At 39.3% G+C, this 25,504-nt stretch overlaps 1 protein-coding gene across 2 annotated transcripts in view; it reads right to left on the bottom strand.

Annotated features, from left to right (window-relative positions):
• LOC6564669 overlaps positions 1–25,504 on the bottom strand; it is a 96,490-nt gene that overhangs the window by 34,352 nt on the left and 36,634 nt on the right. For both annotated transcript variants that reach the window (XM_001991530.3, XM_032738390.2), the window contains exons 3-4: positions 19,530–19,635; positions 5,334–5,375 (exon numbers count right to left, since the gene is read on the bottom strand). The gene's annotated coding sequence lies outside the window, so the exon portion shown is untranslated. The remainder of the gene's footprint in view (positions 1–5,333; positions 5,376–19,529; positions 19,636–25,504) is intronic.

The following is a 25,504-nucleotide window of genomic DNA, read 5'->3' on the forward strand; positions in this document are numbered from 1 at the left end:
AAAGCCAACAGCAACGTCGAACGCCGCGTCGTTGGCCATGCAACCCAATATCATATTTCATCACTTGTTCAAGTCGAGCCATTGATTTGCGTACAGGTAACAAGCGCTAACTAGCAACTTTTTTGACTCTGCTTTGTTGCGGGCCAGGTGCATCTTGTCATTCATTAGTATGGCAGCTCATTCATTTACACACACACAAGGTGACGAGGGTGGTTGCCATCTGTAAGAGACACTCATTGCACAACTTTTCACCCTTTGCGCGGCGACGACGACGACGGAAGCGAAATAAACTCATCAAATTTCAGGCCAATTTATTTGCCCGTCTTGGCGACTGACACCTGGGCAGCGGATAGAGAATGTTGTGTGCAACTGCACGTTACAACAAAAAAAAAAAAAAAAAAAAAAAAAAAAAAAAACCAAAATATTTAAGTAGATTTTCGCTCAACAAGCTCATTTTATTGAGTGTAAATAAATATTGCAAATAATTGTCAATTGGTCGATTTCGACTTCTACAAATTTGCATTTCCCTTTTTCAATATATCAATATCATAATAATAAATGAAATTTGCAATACATATTTTCAATGTAATATTATATTTACGAAATAAATTTGTTGTGCATTTGTTATCTCTTTTTCACATTTTCACTCTCTCTCTCTATCTCTCTCTCTCACACACAGTATCTGTCTCTCTCTTGCTGTAGTTCTTGTATTTCAATTTTAATGCACTTTCTAATTTTGATGCATTCACTTTCATCCACTTTTACTTACAACTTAAAAGCACATGCATTGGTATCAAAATCATGAAATTTGAACATTGCTCAATTTTCACTTTAATATTAAGTAGTTTCAATTGCAATAGTTATTGCAATTTGTTTGATGTGACGAAGCTTGTTTTTGTTATTATCTTATGTTAAGCTTCAGCATAATCAACATTTTGTAGACTTTTTGGTTTTATTATTACAGCTGTGACATTCGCGTGCCAATAAAATGCAGCAAAGCATTTGATGGTAAAGAGAGCAATCGGAGACAGGGGATTTCCACAATGTCAACTGGTACACAGTACATTGACAGATCTTGCTGGTGCCGGTTTTTCGTTACATGCTTAAAAATTGTAAGCAGAAAATTATAAAAAATATATACAAAAAATGAAAATGAAAGTTTCAGTTACAAATTGGACTGGTTACTATTGCTTTGGTTGCTCGACTGCTCCGACTAGGGGGCTGTCTGGCGACATAAAAAACAAAAGAAGCGAAAAAATAAAAAAAAAAACAAACAAACAAAATATAAAACACCAAAGTCAGAAAGGAGGGAGCACATTTTTTTTTGTGTTTAGGCAAAAGAGAAAAAGCGTAAAAGTGAAGCCATTTAATTACTGGTTTTTCCGCTCCAATGTGCATTCCCAGATTGCCAAGGTGAATGACGAGCAACCGCAGTGACCACGCCCCCAACCCTCTTAAGCTGAATGGAAGAGTCCAATAGCACTGACTTTTCGACAGTTATCCATGCGAAGCAGTTAACGCCGATTTGGTTTGATGATTTACTTCGCACTCGATGAGTTGGGGCCACAAATGTGAATGCATCGAAGTTTGATTAAAGTTGAAAGCTTAATTGAAATAGTCGAATAAAGTTATGAGCATGCTCAAAGGAACAAGGGAAACAATGGCATACAGATAGTTCAGTTGTAAATAATTCTACATTATAATGATATAACACAGCAAAATTATGCAATTGTTGAATTTGAATCAAAACTTCACCACAAAACACAATCTGTACAATTAATTAATGAAAAGTAAAATTGTTGTTGAAGTTAAACAGAATTGAATGAAGTGCTTTGATGTTGTGAGATTAATCCAAACAAGTAGTTTAAATCTCATTGCATTGCAAGTCCAAGCTGAGCGGAGTGCAAAATTCATAAGGTTGTTGGGCAGCTAAAGCAATTATTGAAATTGAAGCGAAACTTAATTGATATGCATTGTCTGTGTATCGGTGATTTTTTGCGACTTAAATTATAGCATTTAAAGTTGAACATGTTGCAAATTATACAGTTCTCAGCGTCAAGCTTGAAATGTCGGCAATCCATCAAGGGTAGTCTTCCTTCCATCAATGGAGCCCCTTGTTCGTTCAATTTGTACGCATCGTTAGCAATTGAACGCTTGACCGAAGCAATAAACAAGCCAAAAAAGATGTTCAAGGCCGTTGCGCCTCCAAAAATGGGCAACCGTTTACAATGGTAAGCAGCTTATGGCTCTTCTGGCTCTTCTAGCCACATGCAGCATGTTGACATTTTACATTTTACTCACATAGAGTGTGTGGGGAGACCCCAATAAGCAACGACGTCGAGGCCTCCCCCAAAAGCGCGGCGCATGACTTGCATGCCAAGATCTAAGATCGAAGATCTCTGATCTGAGAACTGAACAAAAAGCAGGCAAGTAAAAAAAGAAAAACAATTTTTTTCTCTGCATTGAGTGCGGTACTCGTATTGATTTTCTGGGGGGAATTGAAAGAATAAAAAAAAATTTATTTTTGATTTATTTTGTCTTCTTTTTATGATATGCCAAATTTGGCAAACTCATGTCAATGACAATTGAAAATAGACATAGTACAGAGAGAGAGAGAGAGAGAGAGAGAGAGAGAGAGAGAGAGAGAGAGAGAGAGAGAGGGAGAGAGAGAGGGAGAGAGAGAGAGAGAGAGCTTGGAATTATTTAGCTGGCTCTGATAAGAGAACCACCAATTTAGGTACATTTAAACTGAAGACTACAAACTAAATATTTGCACTGAATGAAACACTAAAGTGAATTTTGAGTTGTGTAAATAATTTGCACAGTTTGGTTTACATCGAAATCTTTCCATCGTTCTTACCTCTGAAGTCTGATAAATTGAACAAAGTCTTCGCCGTCAGCGTCGTTGGCAGCGTATGACAATATTTGCCTTTGCTGAGATATGCGATAGCTCCTCTGGCTGGTTGGTAGACGACAATGGAGAGCAGTGTTTCTTAAAGGCGATTAGATAAGTTTGTTTTTGCTTTAGATCCACTTCTGTCCGGAAAGTGCAAGTCTCTTGTGCTAATTGCTTGCCACACACACATAATACATACTCGTATATATTTATATTTTTGTATATGGATGAGATATGTTTAGCTTGTGTATCGTGTTTCCCTGTGTAGTTGGCTGATGTGTTCAATTCGTGGCCCTTGCTGCAATTGCATAACCCTGACCACAAATCATTAAAGTCATTGGCAACAGCCAGCCGCAGCAAACAAACAAACAAGGCAAACAAATAAGCATATAAACAAAATAAATGCTAAATTTTGTGTGAATTGTATGTATGGATTGCTGCTTGGGATGTGCAAAAGTGTTTATGTCATGATTTCAAATGCGTGGCAAGTGGTTAACCTGGGCCAGAGCGGTACACATATGTTTTGGGAGGAGGGTGAGCTTAGTCGCTGTGCCAAATGAGTTATGGAAAAAAATCATTTGAATTTGTTGAGCTGTGCAAATAAATACAACAGCTTATTGCATATTAAAGGCGACGTACGCCATATTTATGACCCTGGTCGCTGTTGTGCAAATATGGCTAGCAAAAATAAATGAAAACAATACAACAAAATGCATTACCAACACAGGCAACAGCTAAATTATGCACGTGCAAGCAGCATTTGAGACGAGTGGGGATTAGTGGTGACTTTAAACAAGGACAACAGCTGACTGAATTGTTAATCATAATTAGCGCTTAGAGCCCTCAACTGAACACTGCCAAAAAAAAGAAGCTAATGTCATTTTAATTAAAAATATCTGCATACAATATGTACAAGAATGCATTTGCAACAAATGGCTAAAGTTGAACGGGACAAAAACGCTTTGACGCACTTGCGGCAGTGAAGAGAGATAATGAGGCAGTTGCAGTAGTTGAAGTAAAGTAAAGTAAGATTTCTTGTATCTCATCGAAATCAAATTGATTGCTTTTAGCTGTTTTCTGTACATTCCATCAACTATTAATTTAACTAATTTCAAAGCTAAGCAAATTGCATAAAATAAAACTGCTTCACTGCCATTCGTAACACGACAGTTACGCATCCAATTTTACCTTTACGCAAGTGGGTAAGATAAAAGATTAATCCGCATTAAGCTCCAAACTCCCAACTCCCAACTGCTGATGCTCCTCCTGCTGCTGTTGCTCCTGCTGCTGCTGCTGCTGCTGCTGCTGCTGCTGCTGCTACTGTGGCTGTGGCTGTGGCTGAAATGGAGCATCGCTCTGTAATCGGGCCTGCTTAACTTATTTAACTGCCGGCAGATGGCGTAATGCGGCAGAAGTCTCATTGGCGTCTGGCTGCAACCGCTAAATGTGGCGTCGTGCCGCTACAACGGATTGATTCATCACAAAAGTCGTACCACCCCACCATCATCCGACTCCTACCCATTCCTAGAAATTTTCCTAATAAAATGTCAGTGCGCAGAGTTTGTCGGTTTGGAGGGGAATGAGTGAAATTTACGCGTGGTCAAAGTTAAATGGAGGGGTGGGGGAGGCGGTTTGGGGGTTTTAGCAAAATGTTTCATTTAGAGTTGCATGCGATGATGATGGGTGTGGTGTGTATGTATATATATGGAGATGATGACATTGCATGTGGCCAACAGTTTTTAGCACCATCAACTTGCCCCGTGATGAGACCACACGCCAGCCCAGCCCAGCCCAGCCCAGCCCAGTCTCACCCCTACCCCTACGCCCCTTATAGCTCCTTTGCCCATATTATGACCGCCCGATGCGATTGCATTTTCCGGCTGCTGCCGTTGCTGATGCTGCTGCTGCTGATGCTGCTGCTGATGCTGCTGCTAGTGCTGGTGATGACTATGTTGGTTGCAGTCAGCATGACATTTTTGCATATACTCGCATCGGCATCGGCATCGGAACATCTCCCATCTCCCATCGTATCGCATATATTTAAATTCACAGCCGTTTATATTGCAGTCGCCACACCCCAGCCCACACTACCTCCCACCTCCCATCTCCCACCGATGTAACTGCTGTACGGGGCAAGCAGCGGGGGAACGCTCGTTTAGTCATTCATTTTGGTTTATAGGTAATGCTGCCCCGGCTTCTGCTGCTGAGCAGCAAAGCAATTTAGTTGGCGCCGCATTACGAGGCGTTGGGCGTGACCGTCGTTGATGTTAAGGTCGAGGGCAACAGCGAGGGCGACTGCATGTTGAGGGTGTTTTATGCTATATTCTATGCATTAGTGGGGAAAAGTGAGGGGCTGAAGGCGAGTTGGGGGGTATAGTCTCGCCCTCAGTTCTGATTGTGAGTTTAAAATGTATTTTACAGACAATTTTGCACTTACCATTTACGACTTAGTTGAGGTCATTGATGGCAATGGTGCTGACTGCAACAAAAAGAAGATAATGAAGAATTGGGGATTTGTAGTTTATTTGAATAAAAGCAAAAGCAGATGATGATTATTATGGCAAACTTTGATATTTTGTATGCATGTAATCTCTTTACACATAAGTAAGATAAGACAGATGTTCCCGGTTTCATGAAGATAGATTTAAATAGAAACAAACAGACAAACTGGCTGAGAGGGGCGAAGCCGTGTCTTTCAAGGCATCAGAAACTCTTCACAAGGGTATCAGATTTCAGGCTTAAATAGAACAATAGAGGTTTTCAATAGGTTGTCATGACATTAAAGAACGAAAGTAAAGCGAAATGAAAACTATATAAAACTTGTCCAAACTGAAATAAAGTCTTAATACTCTACAAATTGCAGGATTAGACTCATATTAGAGTTGAAATATGATTATTATTATTATTTTTATTATTATTATTATTGTTATCATTCATTTGATAACAGTTTCCACAATAAGAGCCTAGTCTGAAAATCGAATCTGAAACGTGCATTTGCTCAGTAATTGCAATATTTCTATGAAATTCCACGGGCTCTATCATTTTGGCATCTAATCTGATTACCTTGGCACCCAACTATCGCACATTTAAACGCCAATTTGCGGCCTGTCTGCGTAACTACATATATATATATATATACGTGCATCTGTGTGTGTGTGTGAACATTTTGCAAACACATCACGTGTCGCATTGACAGATGTTTCATGTCGCTGGCCCCTCGCGCACAGGTGAAGCGTTCGCAGAGTTGAATGCCAAAAAACCCCAACAAAAAAAAAAAAGAACAAAATAAAATAAATGTTTGGCAAATCGACAAGACCCTGCCCAGCAAAAAGTAAAAACAAAAACGCGAGGAGTCAACTCAAATAGGTTAGCAAGTAGAAGTGAATGGGGGGGAGCAAGAGGAGGAGCAGGCACAACGACATTTTTTTTGAAAACCAACTCATTATTTTACATTTTCGGTTCATGACCCAGAAACGTTGTCCCAAAAGAATCTCCGACAGCGATTGTGACTACGACCGCGTCCCTCTTAACTCCATCAGTGAGTCGCAGCTCTCAGCTCTCAGCTGGCAGCTGGCAGCTGGCAGCTCACAACTCCAGCTAAGTTGAAGTTTCGACTGCGTTTCGGTCGTGAGACGTTAAATGTAAAATGTGGAGAGAAGTGAGTACGTGCGGTCATCTGTCATGATTCTCGACTTAACGTTTGCGCTTGGGCTCCATTCAGATGGCTGGCAGCGGCGTTGGCCTACAAAGCGTGAAACAGGGAGAAGGAGCAACGCGGAGAGGAGGTGCTGGGAGAGGCTATCTAAACTTGTCCAGCGCGGTTTTTTCTCTTCGTTCCATTGTCTCTATGTGCGTGTGCGCATTGCTTAAATGTCAATTATTTCACGCTTATTACATTCTCGAACGATGATGGCCATAATGAAGATGATGGCGATGATGGGCAACTTCATTGGCGAGAAAGTCGAATAAAAAAAAATTAAAAATAAGAAAAAAAAAAAAACTGTGCCCAGCGAAAAGTGAAAAATAACTAAAGAAATACGATGTGCCCGTAGTACCTGGTATATAAAAAATAAAAGTAATGCTTTGCTTCTTTTTTTTTATGGCGTTTTAATGCGATCTTTACGAGCGTGCGACAAATATCTCTCTGTGGCTAGACGATATGGGATGTGACCAGACGAGACGATTTTTTGTGGGTCACTTCGAATTCAACTCCAAGAATTAAACTGTCTCTCTCTCTCTCTCTCTGTCTCTCTCTCTCTCTTATTCTCTCGATCTTTTGTTGACAGTTTGTATATGGACTTGAAGTGGGAAATTGATTTAAACAATTAAAGACCCTCATATGATTATGTAGGTATACCAGCAGCTTGTCAGTCAGCTTGCATCATGGCTCCAAGCTTCGGCTTCAATTTTAACCAATTTCCAAACATTTTCAACAGATACAATCAAGAAATTTTCAACAATAAACTAAAACGAGCAACGAGGAAAGCAAAAGGAGGAGGGTTGCAATAGGTGGCGGGGGGAGGAGTAATGTACCCACCTCCATACATACAACGAACGGGAGGCTCTGACTTAACGTAACGACATTTTGTACGACCCCATTTCCAAAGTCGTAATAATTTCATGAAAAACGCAGCGACGCCAATAGCGATGTTGGCAGCAGCAGAGCTGCATTTCCATTCGTTTGCTGCTTTTTCGGCGGCATGGCTTACTTGGTGGACTGATGGGGACACAGGGGTGTGGACAGAGGGGCAGGGGGGAGAGGAGGAGGCTCGCTTAGGCAGCGCGAGCGCGTTGCTTGTAATGTGCCAGTAAAAGGTATTTTAACGCTGAACTGCTCAGACTTACTCCTCTGCCCCGCACCATTGCACAACTTGCTGTACAACGTGTATACCGTGCACCTATCACTCTCTCCACCTCCATCTCCAACTCCACACAGCCCACAACAACAAGTAACTGTCCCGATCCCTGTCGCCATTATCTGCTTTACCGCCGGCTGGCAAAATGAGTCGAGGACTGCTCGGCTGCTTTGTCATGAAAAATAACTTCGCTTCGTTGAAATGACAGTCACGATTTTGCTTTTGCTTTTGCTTTTGCTTTTTTTTTTTTTTTTGTTAGTCAGCAGCGACGCTGCCACGCCTCCATTGCCGCCTGCGCGCATCTTCCGTGCATGCTTGTCTGTGACATTTTTTTTTTATTTCCTGGCGATTTTCCGTCCTTCTGCTCCACAAGCACACACACACACACACACACACACACACACACACACACACACACACACACACACACACATTTATATAATTTTTTCCTTTGTTTTTCTCCCTTTTTCCCTCTCTCACTCCCTCAGTCGGTCCTTGCGAGTTTCTTTTCTATGTAACAGACTCGACTGCAGCAACTAAATGAAGGATGATGAATTTATTAAATTCCCCACGTGGCTAAAAATGTGGGCGTGTTTGAATGAAGTAACATAATAAATATTATGCAATTATATGCTTGAAGAGACACAACTAAATAAGACTGAGACTAGGAAACGCAATACTTAATTCTTTATACAAATATCGATAGTAAAATGATTGGAAATAAACGAATTAATAGAAAAATAAAGTCACATTGTCTTAATTAATCATAATAGCATTAGATATAGACCCTAATGATTGGATGGTAAGCAGTGTTGATTAGAGTACCATAGATATTGACCAGTTTTGAGTGGAGTTTGAAAATGTTGCTATTATTGTTAATGATGCTGTTGGCTTAAAGGGGTCAACAACAAAATGTACTACATAAATGAGAACAGAAAAACATTATTTCAATTACACATTTGCCACAGATCAGTTTTAGTTACATTGCATTTATATATTCAGTTCTGAGGAATATTAAAGCTCTAACATATTAAACTAAAAAAAAAATGTTCCCCTGAATACTAAAAAATGTTCTGGTTTTTAGTAATAATTTGAAATATACGAAAATGCTTCTAAAAAGTAGAAAGGCCAACCCTTATTTATAAAAAAAATCCTTTCTAAAAATGTTGAAAACAGTAATGAAATTTGGTCTGTCGACTGTTAAATTAAAATTTTGCTGGTGTCTGCTTTAGAGGCCTTGCAGCTCAATAGGAAACAATTCAAATCACGAACGAAGGACCAGGAAATTAAATATAAAATTTATCAATTTAAAAAAATGTAACCTGGACCTGCATTAGTAACAGAAAAATTTCCTGCTGCAAAATGTAAATTTTTAGTTGAGATCGACTTTAAAGAACGCGTTACTTATTATTTTACAATGTCATTACAAGAATACTAATAATAATATTAATAATTATATTCAATTTCAGTTTTTATTGCATTTCTCTTATCTTCTTCTATTTCAAACTCAGTTAACGTTTGGTCATTGCTAATTTCTCTCACATCACCTTGTTGATTCTATTTTTGTCTATTCAATATTCTCAGAATGTTTGCTTTATCCAATCTTATTCATAAATATACAGTAAATATATTGAGGTATGACCTACAAATTTACAAAGTTTGCATTTTCATTTTGACTTTGGCCTTGAGGCTTTCTACATTATTTTCAGCATTGAAGCAAAACTTTTGTGGTGCAGCCCCCTCCCCCCCTCTCCGCTCTCCACACTCCCACTACCCTACGCGACTGTTTGGTCGGCTTAATCTATTGTATGCCAATTTTATGTAACTTACATAGGATGAAGAAATTGCTCTTCTACTTTGCCAGCAGCAGCAGCAGCAACAAAGAGCGAAAAAAAAAAAACAAAAACTTTTTAACGCCGCTAACTCGCCGTTTGGCTAATAAAGAATGTAAATGGAGCAAATTGCTTTGGCCAAAAGGTAAAATTTCATAAATTTCCAAGCAACAAAAGAAAAATAAAAGAAAAGGAAGAAAAAAAAAACAAACCGAATACCTCGTAACTTTTTTCCGTAACTTGAAGAAACAATCGTAAAAATCGCGCAGTGTCATTAATCTGAGGACTTTCCAAACCCCAAAGCAGACCTGCCCTCATACTCCATACCCTCCCTCCCCCTCTCACTCACTACACAAAAATCCAAAGTTTTCGACTCGCCCCGCCCACAATTGATGTTATAAAAGCGTTTAGCCTTAATTGTTGGGGCGTTAAAGGTTATTGTTGTTGCTGTTGTTGCTGTTGTTGCTGCTGCTGCTGCTGCTGCCGTGTGCAACGATTTGTTTTTCCCTTACGCATTTTTCTCGGCATTTTGCGCTGTCATCATAAAAAAAACAAGCAACTCGTATAGGTGTGTGTGTGTGTGTGAATGTGTGTGTGTGTAAAAAACGAAATCAAAAACGTTGTGGATTGAACTCATTTCGATGGGAGGGAGGGTGGTAGCTCTTTAGGTCTTTGGGGCCGACGTCTTGCGCTTAGTGAGTCTGGAAACTGTTTTTAATGACCAAATATTAAAATAAAAGGTGCTGCCTTTTTGGGTCTTACAGTTCGTTCGTTTTGCTGGCCTTTTGTTTATGGCCACGGCTCATGGCGCTTGTGGGCCGAAAGACGGTCTTATGACACTTTTCATTTGCCGTTTGCCGCTGCATAATGAAAAATTAAATTAATGATCGCACATTTAAGAGCGGATGGGGATTCATTCCCAAAACTCAAGACCCAAAAAAAAACAAAAAAAAAAACAAAATAAATAAACATAGCCCAAGACTCAGCAACCATTTCCACATTTCGCTATTGTTGTTGTTGTTACTGTTGTTGTTGCTTTCTATAGTCATTTCCATTTCCCCTGCTTTGCCATTTTCATTTCCATTTCCATTGCCAAGTAGTCCACATTAGCGAAGTGCCAGCCAAACAGCAACAACAGCAACAACAACAACAACAAGTCTGGCGCCTTCTACTTTGTGGCAAATTAATTTGGCAAGTGCAATAAAACTTTTGCAGCAGATTTGGCCATTATTCAATGCCTGGTAAATGCAGGCAGCTTCTAAGTGGAGTTTTTGGTCCCTGGTATACATAGATGGGCTCGAATGGGTTGCCCCCCGCCTCGCCAGGCTTTTTTGCCTAAGGTTCAGCGTCATGTTCGTGTAATAACCAGGCCATTAAATAAATTAGTCAAATGTTTTTGGTTGCCCGTTTTGCGTTCTACCTAAGTGGATAAGTGTGGATGGGTGTGGGTGGCAACAGTTCAAGTGTGCCACAAATTGTATTTTGGCCATTTACAGATTTTTGGGGATTGTAGGCAAGAAGTCTGCGAACATTAAAGCTTGATCGCAGTCAGCATCAATTGCAAGATAAATCTCGTGTCACCTGCTCAATTCTGTAACTACTCAAAAGCTTAACTTTCCAAGCTGACACAACAGCACAACAGTCTGGATCTGGGACAGAAGCAAAACATTTGTCATTCAGGATTTGCCATGAGCACATTTTCTATGTAATTAAACCAAAGTGCAAGCGTAGAAGAGAGACACAAAAATACAAAACAAAAGCAAAAGCGAGTAGAATAACAGCGGTGCGGGCGGGATGCGACCATGGCATACCATATTTTCGAAAACAGATTGAATGCAATAAATCGCAGCTGAGCCGCAACGAGTCGTATCGAGATGAGTCGACGATGAATCGAGAATGAATCGAGACGAGACGAGACCAGTTGAGTTCGAGTTCGAGTTGAAAGGACTCAGGATCTGCTGGTGTCCTGGTCCATATGGGTGCTTGCTGGGAACACACAGCGGAAGCTGCAAGCGCTGCAATGAGCAATAATTGCGCTTTGACACTTGAGCGGGCAAATCTCTCATATGACCCCCTACTCCCCGGCACACTCGACAAAATCGCTCCGGGATTAGTCAATGGATGAACACAAATTAATTTGTTGCATTGCTGAAAAACATGACGAATGTTTTTCAAAACTACGAACCTATTATACCTAATATAATACAAATAATTTCAAGAAAAGATTGTTTGTGAAAGGTGTGTTTTTCAGAAAACGTCAGTCAAAGTTGGATTTTTCTTTAATAAATTTTGATTTAGCATGGATTTCTCAAATTTATATTTTTTCCAGCCTTATTAACACACAAAAAAAATCTTCGATTCAAAAGGTTAATAAATTGAAGTCAATATAGAATTTATTTCTCAAAAAACAAAAGGAAAAAAACTTCATAGTTTTCTTCAGGTTGATTCCCATTTTAAAGCGATTTTCGAAATTTCAATGCAAACATTTTAGCTTCTTTTTTTTTTAGTGTACAGCAGTACCAGCAGCTTAGCGGCTGCATACTATGTGTGTCTCAAATCAACCCTGAAATTCATAAATGACAACGGGCAAGGCAAGACAATGGACACGACTACCCTGCGCTTGTCGACAGAGCAGAGCACATACATACTAATAAATCCTTGTCACAATATCCTTTTGTTTTGCCATTTTTCGAGTCGAGTAGCTGCACCAAGCACCCAACACGCATCGTCCTGTTCCCCGCACTCCCTCTCTCGCCCTACCCGCCGTCGCATCATCCTTTTTGAATTTACAGCACAATAATTCAAAACACATTCGTTGACTGACAGACGCGAGCGGGCAAACGGACGGACAGATGTTGGCTGGTTTCGGGCGGGTGGTCGGGCGGGGAGGCTGTAACGGGCCATGGCTCAAGTCTGGCAGACTTGTCTGCCACGGCTCCTGAATGATTAAAGTCCTGTCGGCACGCAGCGCCATATGCTTCCCGGCGGCCTCATTCTCAGTTCTCAGTTCTCATTTCTCCGTTCTCCATTCTCAACATTGCCATCGGAGAGATTAATTCGCCGCTGCTTTCAGCAACAGCTCGTCTGTCTGCCTGTTGATTGCCTTTGTCCCCAGACTTCGACTCCGTCTCCGACTGAGCTACTGTCTTTGTTTTACAGTGCTCTACAGAGACTTACGAATTGCCAGAGAGCTCAACCAGTTATAATTCGCATAGCTCGCAACTCATTTCCTTTACCTGCTATCTAATCAAAACCGACAGTGAATATCCTCCGCTTATTTGCTCAAAGAGAGCGATTGACGAATCGAGGGCATGAGATACGAAAGTATTTGTGTTATGACTGTTTCTAATTTCCCATTTGAAGGAGTTCGAATATTCTAGACGATTAGTAGGATACTCTGACCACAGCCTTTAAATTTTATTCTATATTCCACTATCAACATTTCTTATATTCTCGAATAATTTCAGAATGTAAAATAGTTGACTGTTGATATTTCAAGACGGAATAAAGTACAAACATACATTTTAATAACAATAATCAAAATAATAATATAATTATTAATAATTAATAGAGGCCTATCGGCTTTATTATTAACATTATAACATAACAAACACTAAAGAATGTTTGAAATGTTGCTGGGCACAGTGAAATCTGGCTAATATTCAATATGAAAATACGTTTATATTACCCAAATTCGATATTCGTAAAACGGGTGCATAAATTGATAAATTGAAATAAACTTAATTTGCGTGTACGAGAATTTATATACAAGATTTGAAGTCTTTCGATCTGACACGACTATTAATGCCGATCAAGAATATATCATGTCAGCATGTTACATACTTTTGCACAACTTCAACATACCCTTTATCCCATTTATTAGGGCTTCAGGGCATAACAATTTTTATGATTTACGCTGAACTTAATGAATGGCGAATTTGTAATCAGCATTCATTAATTAATGCTCGTACATTGGAAATTTTTAGTCTGATTTCTGCAATGTAACCGCTAATTGGGCCTAAATACGCGCATATATGCATTAAATTACTTTGTTCAAATTGCATAATTGGTTTGGTCAAAGCTGTCACAAATATTGTGTTTTCGCATCTCAGTTTAAATCAACTAGTAATGTGATATTTTGGTGAATATAACTTATACCGTTTAAAGTTTAACATTAACATTAGTATTGACATGTCGAATTATTAAATGCTAATTTCAAATCTTCTGCAATGCGTTAAACAAACAATATAGATTTAAAAGTCCACAGAATAGTATTCAAATTTAAATAAACTAATAAAGTGGTCTAACAGAAAACGAGGAAATGAAGCGTGGAAAATGAATGGCAGACAGATAGACAAACTGAAAGTCAAGTCAAGGAAATATAACAATATAAGTACATAAACGGTCCATTTTAGTTGAGTCAAGTTGAGTCTTGTAGGCAGAAAAGAGCCGAAGAGGGACAAAAACACACACAGCAATGAGAATGCAAGTGAATTCACTGGCAAAGGCAAAGGCAAAGGCAATAACAGCAACAGCAACAGCAACAGCAGCAGCAACAGCAGCAGCAGCAGCAGTTCCAAGAAGAGTGTAACAGTTTAAACACTTATTCACACAAAACACTCACATGCACTCACAATCAGACAAAGCACTCATAAGACACTGTTAGGATACTTGAACTTTTTGTTTGCGCTTCGCTCCGCTTCGCATCGCATCGCTTTGCCATCGCCTCGCCTTGCCCCTCAACTCTATGGGCACGTGTGGCAAGTATCTAGCGAGCGCAGTAGCCAAAGAAATATGTACACAAATATCCACAAGTTCTACGAATCTGACACACACACACACATATATACATATATTTATATACATATATTTATATACATTATATATATGTACATATGCATGCACTCGGTACATACTTAGGAAAACTTGTGTGCTTAATTCCATTTTCATTTTCATTTCTGTCGGCGGCAGACAAATGCAGACAACGTTGAAAGTTTGTGGCAGGGAAGGGCGAATGGAGGGGTACGGGTGTTGCGACTTTTTGTTTGAGTTCTTGAGGCATCCTTTTAGCCCAGTGCCTCAGTAATGTGCGCCTTTATTCGCTATCTGCTCCTCATTCTCTCCATATCCCTCTGGCTCTCTTTTACTTTTTGCATTTTTCGCCCTGGGAAATGGGTCAGTGAAAAAGGGAGCATCGCATAATTTAATTGCCAACATTTCGGTGGAGTGGCAGCTGCAATTGCAATTGCAACTGCAACATTTACAGCTAAGCTCCAACGCATTGCTAATTACAAATTTCAATTTTATGCATATATTTTTGATAGCTTTTTGATAATCACACCTCAATCAGCTCACCACTCCTTTCCCCTCCTCATTTTACCCCCATTACCGCTGTCCTCGACTCTCCAACGACCCCCCCCCCCCTCTCATAAATCCCCCGCTCTTTTTTTGAGCTATCGTAAATCATGTGAGTAAAAATAGGCGCCTCTCTATGTCATCTGAATGGGATTGTCAGTCATCGGCAATGGCAACAGCTACGGCAACGGCAACGGCAACGGCTACAGCAACAACATTCACTTAATTGCCACACATCTGTTTGACACGTTGGAGCAGGGGAAGCAACCCCTCCCCTCCCCACCCCTCTTCGATGTAGCACCTCAGCATGTGCGTGGGTGTGCCACCCGATGCCCCCTTCTCAAAATGAATTTATGACAACTAAGCATAAATAATTCAATTCGTGCGTGTTTACAACATTTATTAAATGAAGTGTTGAAGTGGCTGAGAATTACGCCCCCTCACACATACTTACTCACACACACACACACATATATATATATATATATATATATATATATGTATATATAAACACACACATACATATATCCACACCTACAATACGACATCTAAAGACAATCGCTGCTTCGCCATATCTCTTTGGTTTTATTACTTTCGGAAGGGTCAAACCCCCCCAAAAATATCTCATGATTGTAACTGGAATGTATCCGTCTTACCAAAAACATACACCGAAAATTGGTAAGGAAAAGCATCGCATGTCGCTTTTTGTAGGCTGTGACGTCTCTTGTCGTTGAGAAGCAGCTTCACCTCTATCTGCATCTATCCATCAAATGAGTCATAAGTGCTCCGACTTCCGCTTGGCTGGAGTTCAAAAAACTTCAAACAAGCAAAATTAAAAGTTAAAAAAAAAAACACAAAACACAAAAAAAAAAACCGATTTGCGGCTCAGATTTGTTTGGCGTTTGCTGTTTAAGCAAAGGTTGTTGCCATGATCGGTTATTCAGTTATTTCAATCGCTTCTATTCTCTCTCACTCATTCTCCCTGATCTTTTTCCATTTGTCACTTTTACGGTTGCTGTTTCTTTATACAGCCTAGGTTTTTGCTAAACAGAATACATTTTTTTTTGTTAAGTTTAGGCAATTCTCAGTAGATCTTTTCAGCTTGTATTTATCATACGGTTTAGATCTTAGTAAATTCCCTTAGTTGCCTTCACCTTACTATATACTACTTAGTTAATGATAGAGGTTAAGATTACATTTGATTTTTAATAAATTAACAATTACACAAACCCTTAAAAGTAGATACCATATGAGTAGCAGCTTAAGATTAGATAATAGTAATCATCGCTTAACATATACACACAGCATTAGATCTTGTTTTGACCTGCTCGCCAGAGCAAAAATCAGTTCGAAATTAAACGTCGACAGTCTGCGAGTTTAGTTTCATTCTATAAGTGCTGTGAGCACTGTGTCATTGTATTAGTTTTCTTCTAGTTGTTAAGAATTTTAATTCGAGCAGATTTTCTTTTGATTTCTTCTTCATTTTCTTGTCATTTTTCTGCCATGGTCAACTTTTCTGCTTGCGTTCAATTTGTATGATTTTACAGTCTCCTTGGCTTTGTGCACCCGTCCGGAGCTGGTTAACAGTCCATACATAGGTACACATGTTTATAAGCATATGTTGCTTTGGCCAATTCATGATGTCAGCTACTGTAAAACCCGTCATGTCATCTGTCGACAACAACGCCGACAACGACGACAAAACGACAACAACGAGAAACAATGGCAATAGCAATGGCAAAACTATTTAAAATAACAACAGACAAGTCGTTAACGTCATGGAATTATAATTAAAAATGTGAGCAAGCCGTCAGCTGGCTCTGGCAACGAACTCTCCTCTATCAACTGCACAGCCCCGGCTTCTGTTCCATCTTCATTATCATTTATTTAACATAATCATAATCATCATCGTCATCGTCATCGTCATCATCATCAACATCATGATCATAATCACTGTGGTTTGTATATTTGATAATTGACTGGGGCTTAACGCAATTAACAAGGCGTATGATTGAAAAAATATAATGTCCATCAGCGATATAATGATAAAAACAAACTTATAGGTATTAAAAAAAAACCTACATGTATATATTAAAATATTGAATTGTCCATATAAACAGACACATACAAACACACATACACACACACACACACACACACACACACACAAACACACACACACACACACACACATAACGTTGTCATTTACTCGTTTGCGCACATTTAAAAAACAATATAAGCATTAAAAGTTAATAATCATTCGAAGAGCGATGCTGACATTGCCAGCCAGCAAGCCACGCAGAACTGCATAATTAATGTGGATTCTATTTTGATACTGTTAATGGATAGTTTGTATTGTTGAGTCAATGTTAAACACCGTTTTGCTCATAAACATTTAATGACAATGTTAATTACAAATATAATATAAGCTTTGATGCTGCTGATAATGAAAATGCTTTGGCTTTTTGGATGATCTCATAATTTATATAAAATAAAGAATTTTCTACATTTCCGCTTGCAAATCCTTACAATCAATCACTGTTCAAGATGGCAGGTTTGCGGAAAGCAAACGCATAAATAAATTGAGCAACTCGATGTGAAATTTAAAACTTTGCACAAAAAGCAACTCACCTAACCATGAAAATCAAATAAACAAACAAAAACAAAAACAGAGAAAAGCCATACAGTCCGACAAACCCGACCAGACCCGACCAGACCCGACCCGACCTGACCCGAACAGGCCAGGGCATCAATTACCTACAACATTTTTCGTATGCCCAACTTCCGGCAGATGAGCGACGACTACATCTAGCCAACTACGATTATGATTACGATTATGTTTATTATTATTATTATGTTTTTAATGATAATGATCATCAGAGATGGACTTTGCCAGTCTCAGACTCAGCCAGCTAGCTGGCCAGCCAGCCGGATGGCAAACGTAATTGCTGGCCATTATGGCCAAGATGTATGAAAAATCGCTGGCGAAACTTTGGTCTAAACACAAAACAAAACAAAACTAAACAAAACACAGCCGTGCGCAGCGCCATACAGCACGGGCGAGTCGCCAGTGCAAACATGACGAAAACAAATATAAATCTGTGTACACCATTTAATTATGCGCATAAAGATAATTAATTAGCGTTAGGCAAAATCTACTACTGCTACTTGGGTTACCTCTGCTTAGGTCGGCATGACAAATCAGATAAGAAATAGGTGTGCAACAGCACGAGCCATCCAATAACGTATGTTACATACATACATATCATATGATGTATCTATTTATGTATCTATGTATGTATCTATGTATGTATGTATGTATAATGACTCAGCAGCCAAATGCCAAAATGCATTTCAATTAAACTTCGCTGTGGCGCTCCAACTCATATATCATATGAAATGGTTTCTATCTGCGTTATAATGAATGAATGTTCGACTAACCCAGTTGCAACACTTGGCTTGCTTGCGTGGAGAAAGCCATTTAATACACATCTATATACATAATCTATCTATATACATATGTATGTGCCGCACAGCACAATGATACATAACTTATAATGTGGAGTTCTTAAACGATATACGAAAGATGTACATACATAAGCTGCGTGTATTTATATTATTGAGTGATGATCTAATCACTTTGGCCCATTCGGTTAATTGAGATGGTAAACAGCACAATAAATCAAGGTCGTAACTCAAAATAAACCATTGTCAAGTCTTTCAAGCGGTTTACCATGTTTCTTCAGTTTTAATTTGGCAGTTGATCTCATCGCAGTAGCGGACTCTCTCTCGCACTCTAATTCATGGATGAAGAGCCATAGAATTGACAAGATTAACTTAGAAGGGCGCTTAAGTTAGTGCTTGTCTAGTTGTTTAGAGTTACAAAGCGTAGATGAGAACTCTAAACCCTCGATGCTTTTACTCCATCTATAAATTACTTATTTTCATTTGATTGTCAATATTTTCAAGCGAAATCTTTTTACATTTTAGAGTAGCTATTGGCACATGAGTTTCAAATTTGTATAGGACTAACAAGCTTTCTCAATTTCTTTCTTTCTTTTTTTTTGGCGATATCGTTAATCGTTGAAGTTAATATGCTTTTAATGTAGGATTTACTAAACTGAATACATACCCCAGCTGAGTCACTCAAACTTGCCTAGTAAGTATAGAAACTGTGAGGATATCTCTCTCTTTTTGCCTGACAGCATCCTGTTGATATTAATTAAATCTTGTTTAATGGCACAACATTAGCTCAACATCTGATTGAGTTTGGCGTGACAAAAGACGGAGCCAACTTTTCAATTTGCTCTTATCAAAGTATCGTTTTCCCAACCCTCAGTCCCAACTGTGCAAGCATGCCTAGTCACTCGCGCTGCCAATTTTATTTTTATTTGCAAACATTTTGCGAAGGACGCGAACCGCCAAAAAAGAAACTGTCCTCACCCTTTATTGGGCTATAATATAAGACGATGAGCTTTTGGTAGCTTTCGGTAACAATGAAAATGTGATGGGAACTGGAATTACGCGACTGCTGTAAGTTGTGGAGCCTACCCCTAATAGACTTTTAATTACCACAGCTACGTTACCTACCTTTATGTTTTGTTCTCTTGGCGCTTCGGGGGCCGTGTTGATTTTTGCGCAATGACAGCATGAAATTACCATTAATTTTGGGCCCTGCAAATGGCGAGAACGGATACTGAAACAGAAAACAAAATAGATTAGCATTTGCGCAAGAAAAATATATATATACTTATGTATATATTTTATATAGATTTATACTTATAGCTACAGCGATTTGCATAAGCAAGGACCAAGGCACAAATATATATATATATATATATATATAGAGAGAGGGAGAGAAATAGAGAGAATCAGAATGTGTGTGTGTTTGCTGTACATATATATGCATGTTCATGTAACTATAGACGGCAAATCCGGTAAACGCCTCAGTTGCATGTCAAGCTGGCATTAAGTGCGTGCCGTAAGTGCCCCAATCAAGGCTGCTTCCCCAGCGGCATTCCTCAAATTGAATAGACAGGCGACAGACACTTGAAGCGAAGCGCAGGACAATCCATAAGAAATTGACATGTCGTTTCTCTCTGCAATTTGTCACACAAAATTAGCGTCGAGTTGTGAGTTGCCCGTTCCGAATTGAGTTGAGAGTTGAGTTCTCTAGCGCATCATTTATCAATGTGCGCCAAATCGCCGAGTGACAGCCAACAATGAAAACAAAGCGACGGGCAAATTGTTATGGATAAAACGATATGCTGCTATACACACAACTATATACACATGCACATACATTTATACAAAGGTATTTATGTAGTTGGAGGGTAAAAAGCAACGCACAAGGGGTGTGCCATATGAAGACCAGTGCCGAACGCTCTCGATGTCTAATAATGTATTTGTCATTGTGATTGTGCGTTATGTCAACGATTATATTGAGAGATTGACATTTTGTGCGCCCAATTAGCATAAGGGAACGTGATCTCATCACATACATACACATATTAATTTGCACATTGAGTGAGGGATGAGCCAATACTCGCTGAGGCACACTTGTCCCATGTTACCTTTGCAACATATTGCCCAAACTGCGTTTAGGCCAGCTATATATTTATAAAATGATCGACAATTAAAACTGAATGTTAAAATTGTACTTGCTGAAATAGTATAAACCACCTTATCATTTATCTAATGTAATTGACCAGTTTTGTTAATTTAAAATAGTTTTCCACTGGCTTCGTGATAAGTGTCATTGTTACTTTGTTATTTCTTCATTACTAAGACTTATAGCCAAAGGTCCATAATATACTCTCTGTACCATACTATTCTCTATATTACACTCTGTAGATTAATTCTGTATATTTGTAATAATAGAAATAACAAAACTCACTAACACAATTGATTGTTGAGCAAACGTTCGAAATCTTGTTAAGTTTAGAAGATGAACTTTGACAGGCGTAGTAAGTGTCTGAAAAATTACCGTTTCTGTTACTCGCTGCCAAGAGCAGCCACTTACAACTGCCACTTGAGATAATGCGGAAAACAACAACAGCAATTTGAAGACAATAAGCAAAAAATGTATTTTATCCGTCAAGTGTCATACATATGTACATATGTATACATGTATATGGTGTATGTTTGCTGGCAATCACAACTAATTTTTGGCAGCTGTTTTCAATGCACAACACTCGATTGACAATTGTTCAGTTTGTCAGTTGTCGCACGGCCAAAGTCAAGTGTTCGTTGCCCATTCGAATACCAATTCCACAACCATTTCCAATTTGCCAGCTGGTGACCCAACTTGAACCGCATACATTTTGATATTCGAATGCGTTATGGCCAAAACACTTTAGCGTGGCCAACTGACATTTCAATGGCATTTGATCGCGCTATTTGGTTTTTTTTTTGCCTTAATTTTTCAGTCAATTCTTCTTTATTTTGTGTGTGTTTATCGCGCTTTGTGCTTTGCATACTTGAGCAGTTGCTGCGACTGAGCGGGGGAGAGAGAGGGCGAGAGCTAGGGTCAAAAAGTAATGGCCATCCTTCCATTTAACCCTCACCCTCGCAACGATGATCAACATTGGAATGCAGTTTTAGACCCCTCGGCTTATGTGTGTGTGTATTACCAATTTCAGTTTCGTTTTCGTTTTGTTGTGTGGCACGTTTCAGACTCATGTCGAATGCCCTTGAATGCGCCCCGCACTTTGCGTATTTTGTTCGCTCGTTGTTGCTTTTGATTTAATAGATATTTATAGCTTGGTGAGCATTTAGTTTTCAATTTCAATTATATTCATAGCTAAGGCTATGGCTACCTGAAGGCCGTGTGCAGGCGTTGACAATTGCCTGACTCGAAACCGGCACAGCCATAAGTAAATATCAATAATCGACGACGGCATAAGAGTTAATGAGCCACTGCTCACATTCATCAATAATATGTGTGTATCTGTGTGCACTGCACTGTATGTGTGTGTTTAATTATGCTTAAGTTAACAGCTAAGTAATTTATTTCGAGTCCAAGTTTGGATACGTTGGACATGTGACACGTAATGGCAGCTTAGTTACAGAATTGGATGCGGTTGGGGGTGGCTGGCGTCGACTTTAAATTGCTCAAAACTAAACGTTGCCTTGTCAGCCAGATAACGGCAGAATTTGATATTGCTGGCGGAGTGCAGGTGACACCTTTATCCGGGTACGGGCACGGGCACGGGCACGGACACGGCTTAGGCTCCGGATCCATCCATATGCATATTAAACAGAATGTTGCCGAGCGCCATCAGTTGCCTTTCAATTAGAATCTTGTCAATGCTCGCACAGCATCGCTACTGTTAACAGCCAGTCAGTCAGTCAGTCAGTCAGTCAGTTAGTCGGCCATGCAGTCAACACAGCACATATATTGAATGTGTTGGGCACCTATCTGCTCTCTCCACCATTGCTGTTGCCGTCGATGTGATTCTACACTCAGATTTAAATATTAAACAGAATTTAGAACATCACCCTTAAAATACAATTATCTTAAAGTAATTATTTACCTGACAAATATTTTCGTAATTATTATTATTAATTTCTTAGCAGCAAAACAACTTTTTTTCAGAAACACTTAACATTTTTAAGTACATGTTTTTCTAATCATTTCTTTGCATTTAGGGAACAACTTTCATGTAAACATTGTAAGCAAAAACAGAGTTTGATTATAATATATTTTTAATCTTTTTGCATAATATATCTGGGATTTTAAGAACAAACCACGTAATATTGAGAAAAAATCCTGGTTTTTTACACTTACACAAGTATGATAAGTTGCTCACTCTTAAAAAGATGAATTTAAGAACGGAAATTTCTTCCACAATTGACAAATACTTGTATGTAATATATGAATAATGAACTTTTAAAATAGAAACCCGATTCTGATTTAGAAACAAACCTTTCTTTCACATTTTAGTACATTTTTATACTTGTTTTTTTTTATTTTTTTTTAAACCAAATTTTGTTGTTGTAAAACATATTTTAAAAATATTCATAAAATATCTAAGCAGGCAAACCGTTCTTTTAAGTGTGGCTAGTTTCCAAGCTCATGTTTCTACTGATTGAACACATTTCTTCTGAGTGTACTCGTCCTGGTATTGAACTGCATGTCGTCATTTTTCGAATTGCAATGCTTTCCAACATTGTTGATTTCCGTTCGAGTATGCTGCCGTCTCGCCAACATCGTTGCACCCCCCAGCAGATACCACTTAGCCAGACAACCTTCTATACACACTCACTCACTCGCACAGATAGAATTGCATAATAGGCACAATGGTTGAGTATAATGCACTAAATAAACAGAGACAGAAAACCTGTTCTGTGCGATATAATAAATTATCGATTAATTGCTATCGTTATATTCAGTTGTCTATCGATTATAATGAGAATAAAGTTCATCCATTGTAAATATGCATAATATGCAAATTATTGAGTAGTGTGTGTAAAGCTTTAATTTACAACTATCTCAGTTATCGATAGTTGTTAAATAATCGATAATTTCAAAGACGAACTGACATTTACAGTTATATAGGCAGAATAACAAACACTTTATCCATAATGTCGATCGCGAGAACTTTAATCGATACGACTTCAATAGAGAACCTACCAATAATATTTGAATGATAATATGTGACTTGGAGCACAGACTAACCAACTGACAATTCTCCGTTGACGCCACAGAAGCATTCCCATGGTGAATTGGTGCTGGCGTCGCCGTTTGCTGACATGTCAGAAATTTTAACTGGCAATTTGCAGCAACGCGCGCCACGCACGTACAGCACGACCAGACGGCCAGTCGGCCGGCCTGAGGGAGGCAGGAAGGTGGAGGGGGAGGTTGGGGATAAAGGCGGTTCGCACAGACAGGCAGAGGACGAAGGCGGACAGACAGTGAAACAGAAGCAATGCTAACGTCCCCAACAATTTCCATGAGCGAGTCTCGTTTTGGCAGAGACTATGTTTGCCCCTATGCTTGTGTGTATGTTTGTCTGTGTGTTTGTGTGTGTGTGTGTGTGTGTGTGCAAGTGTTTTTGTTCCATAGAACATGGCACAATATGTTGCCATGTCTGCCACGCCTCAGCTGCCGCCTCCAGCCAAGCCTCACGTCTAGCTGCCACTTGAGCGTGTGCTGCTTCATGTGTACACACATTCATATACACGTATGCATGTATGTGTGTATGTGTGCGTGTGCGTGTGTGTGGTGAACATTTTCGGTAATGGTGTCAAAATAATTTGGGTTGTCATTTGTTTTGTCGGCCACCCAAAAAGGTAAGCCATCTAAGCAGCCAGCAAAGAAAGCGAGCTTTGAATTGTAAGAGCGGTGTGGGTGGAGGGGGAGAGTTGCTGAGAATTTACTGGGATGCACAGACTCCGTGTGCCTAAGCTCATAATCAGCAGCTCTGGTCTGGTCAGGCCAATGGGAAGCAGCCGCATTCACCATTTGCGATTTTTAATAAGCAGGCAAAAACGCAGCCAGCTAATAAACTCTAAGTGGAACCGGCGAGAGTAAGGAAGATGGCTATGTGATGAAGGAAGGGCATTAAGCGAAATGGGGGGCTGGTAGCGGAAACAAAAACAAACACATGTACACACACACACACACACACACACACACACACACACACACATGCATGGGTATGGGGAAGGTGCCGGATGGGGGCACCTTTTGTATTGTTTTAGCTGAGTTTCTGTTTGGCTTATGCTTGTTTGCCTTTTTATTAAATTTTTGTTTTGTCTGCTTGAAGAGGCGACGAGTGTGGTGTGTGTGCGTGTGTGTGTGTGTATGTGTGTGTGTGTATGTGTGTGTGTATATGGAAAGGGGAGGAGCGGTGCTCGTGTGTGGCGCTAAGTGGAAGGGCATTTGGTGTGTGCGGATTTGTAGCTGCAAATATTAATTGATTTTCATGTTATTTTTTTTGTACGTGTAACACACACACACACACACAGATATATATATATATACACAGATATTTGGCTCAGACCTTTTCGAGCTCAACAACTTTTCCAATTTTTAACAGATCCTTCCGCACGCCCTCCCATATCAGTTGGCTGCTTGTCAGGCACATGCACTAAATTTTTTTTATATTTTTAATTCACTTCCAACTTTCGATTTGCAGTTTTTCGACTATGAAATGACTGCGAAAAAAGGCTAAAATATATAGGCGGCAAAAAAAACTGTTGCCTACATTTGTGAGGGGCGGCGGAGACTTTCTTGCATTTACGATAAACAACGACCACTACTTGTTTGAGGGACAAATGAATTTAATTTGCTGTAACATAGGGCTTGATGTGATTTGACAGTCTCTTCTCTCACTCTCTCTATCGCTCTCTCGCTCTCTCTGTCACTGTGTGTCATTCTATCTTACTATACGTATTTTGATTCAACATTCATGCAACACGAAGCAGACAACAAGTTAAATAGCGTCACACATTTTTGATTTTTTTTAGCATCGGTGCCACTATCATAAATCATTGGCTAGGTGTGACAGTGCAACAACAATAACACCCAGCTTGATAATGAATTGTTGTTACCATAGTTG

This window comes from Drosophila grimshawi, unplaced genomic scaffold (genome assembly GCF_018153295.1).
Source record: "Drosophila grimshawi isolate 15287-2541.00 unplaced genomic scaffold, ASM1815329v1 contig_848, whole genome shotgun sequence".
In the NCBI taxonomy this organism is placed as follows: Eukaryota; Metazoa; Arthropoda; class Insecta; order Diptera; family Drosophilidae; genus Drosophila; species Drosophila grimshawi.